Here is a 3,251-nt window from a genome sequence, read left to right on the forward strand (position 1 = left end):
CTAAAATAATGGGAAGTGGGGATAAAAAACGATTGATTGAGGTGTAATAATTGATTCAAATCTAAATTTCATTTTGCAATACATGTCTTATTGTTACAAAGTACTGGGTAATAGTAAAAAGATGAAAATTATGTTCGTATATCGTCTTCAAAAGAAAGCACTCCGTCTTTGTGCACATTCATATTATTTAGTCTATACTGATCTGATATGTTATAAACTAAAAACATTACAAATCGCTGATATTCAGATTTTTCAAACTGCAATCTCAATGTATAAATGGTGGATAAATACTATACCTTTGGCATTTCGAAATATTTTTGTTTACAAGGGTAATATACAATGTTTATCCTACACGACATTCATCCAATTTCCATTTACCTAATTCATACATTAATATGACCTAGGCCTATAAATCGATGAGACAGATATTCAAGCCTGAATGACAAATATTAATATCCAAATATTCATAACAATTATAAGGGTCCTAAAGATTTTAATTGTTTGCTTATATAAATTGATTTTAGATGACCCCTTCATGATCAATACGAATCGAACAGTTACTTCACGTGCACACACCTACTTGCACAAACTTGCCAAAAAATTATTTCTTTACTTTCTTTCCACTTTTTGTCTAGATACTTTTTGAAACAAATCGTTATATGTGACACTCTATTCTCCGACATACTCATATAATAGCGTTATGTAAGCCTCCCCCTCCCTAGCTGCTGTCGACTCAATGCTTATCATAGTTAGCCTCTGTATTTATCTTGATTTGTTGACTTACCTCCATACTTTTACGTTTTAAATTAAAAAAAAAAATTATACGTATTTCAATTGTCACCCTCTATTTAAATCAATTATGTTATATACTATCATTGTTGTGTTAAAGATAAACTTGAGTTCTGGTAAAAAAAGAAAATGAATTCTCACAGAATCTAACGAAACTTACACTGAATGTTCAAGATTACAAATAAATGTCATGTGCCAAACAATTTTGGAAGAAAATGTATACTGGCTGAGTAATGAGCATAGAAAGATAAGGAAATCAGGGTAGTACTAGCCCCGACACCATGTGTGTTGTCCCATATACATCTTTCTGTGTAAGTGATTGTTACTTTACCAAGACTCTGCCAAATTGATGATTTTGATGACTCCAGAACCTTGCATTACACACCATTACTTACATGCTATATGATCAACTTTTCTGATCCATTCCACATCTTTTCTTTCACAATGCAATCGCATTACCAGAACTCAAGTTTATCTTTAATGTTTTGTATTTGATGATTTATCAATAAATGCAGAAAAAGCTGCTTTAAAAAATATTTAAAAAAGTAGCTGCGCGCGAAATATCCCACCTGTAATCATCATAACTTCCAGGTCCCATTTATACAGCCAAAGGATTATGTGGTGTCAACGCGAACATCGCTCAAATCTATCCTCACCACGAAGCCTTCAAAGATTACACTAATCTGTTTGTTTATAACGTACGAAAATATGAAGGGCGGTACCCGGTATATGTGAAAGAGTCTTAAAGTTGAACTTAAGGGAGTGAATTTCTTTCTTGTAGACAAGGTCCTATTTCGCTAACCGATGACCGCGTCAACGATTGGCATTAACCCGCCATGCTAGAATGACATTCTTACAGAAGAGTTCTGGCAAAATGATCAGTGCGAACAAATCTGATTTGGCGGTTGCACGTATATTTAGTGTAAGACAAACGTCGGGGATGGGCTGTGATAGCGCATGGAATTGATATCACACGATGCGTAGATATCTCCAGAACTTTACCTGTCTTCTTTTTCAATCGGTTGTTTTCCGTCGAAAAAAATCATCACGGGGAAAGGCATTTCCAGTTATCTCAGGACTACGAGATGGAAAACTAAAAAAAAAGTCTGGTGAAATTATGAAAAGGCATCGGTATCAATGCACGAGCAGTCAAGCGAAAAATGAAAAATACCTTTTCCCATTTCCCGATCAAGAGTGGGGCACACATGACAGGTTTTCTTCCTGATTCGATTAAAAGGGAAGAAGACCCTGGTAATAAGCTGGTTTCAATAAAAGCACGAAAAGGAGAGTAATAAATAGGTGAAGTTTGAGCCAATTAAAAGTAGGAAAGTTATGATTTGTTGAGGTTGTCATCAGTGAAACACAAATTGGCAACACTGTGACGTATTTTGCAAAGTCCTCTCCAATTTGCTCTTTACAGCAAATTTCGTGAACGTAACTGTTGTTGTTATTGATGGCGGAATAGATTTGTTTCTTATAGGGATTGTATATAATAACATAAAAAAAAAGAAAAAAAGAAAAATGAGAGGAACATGTCAGTACAAATTTGAGCAAATCTGATTTATAATTTTGTTTAATCCGATAAGAAAATCATGAGTTTTTTTGAAGTTGTGATCAATCGGAAACAAATTGGTTACTCCGTGACGTAACCTTCGAGGTTTGCTCTTATTTGCTCTTTACCCCCCCCCCCCCCGAAAAAAAAAATCAGAATTTTGTTTTTCCTAAAGAAGAATTTCTACCATACATGCACCCTAAATATAATTATTGCAAATGTGTTTCTATACAAACCCTCTATGAAACAAATCTATTCCGTCATCAATATCTAAGAAAATTAAGTTCATGAAATTTTCAGCAAATTAAAGAGCAAATTCAGCAAAATATGTACCTGCTACACAATTTTTTATGCCTCCGGTTATTCACTTACCTCAACTGAATTCGTATTTGTATTGATTATTTAAATTTGTTTCGTTTTGTCTCCTTTTCCGATATAAATAACACATTAATACAAACTAAGGGTTATGTTATAAATCCTTCACTTTGTATTATCCCCCAATATTATTGACATTAGTTTTTTTTTAGTCTAATCTCATTCTGTGTTTCTGCTTTGGTTCTTGATGATTTTTCTCTTCTTCTTAAATGTTAATGTCATTACTGGTTGAATTATAACTATGTATATCGCGTATATATTGTTTTGTTATTTGTTATGAAAATGTGGAATATAACTCAATGAAATTCAAAAGGGTTAAGCTACCAAAGGATCAACTATATGGGGACGAGGAAATATGGGTCCATGATTATAGAACTGTGATAAAAATAACCAAAGAAGAGGCAAAATATCATAAACTTCACTGCAAGTCCAAGCTATTGTGTTTCATTCGTTACCTACCACATCTGACATTAGAATATATCTGGTAACTGTTATAAGTGCATAGCTCTACTTGACCTACAATTAACAATTGAGT

Source organism: Strongylocentrotus purpuratus, unplaced genomic scaffold (assembly GCF_000002235.5).
Source record: "Strongylocentrotus purpuratus isolate Spur 01 unplaced genomic scaffold, Spur_5.0 spur5_scaffold_11, whole genome shotgun sequence".
NCBI lineage: Eukaryota > Metazoa > Echinodermata > Echinoidea > Camarodonta > Strongylocentrotidae > Strongylocentrotus > Strongylocentrotus purpuratus.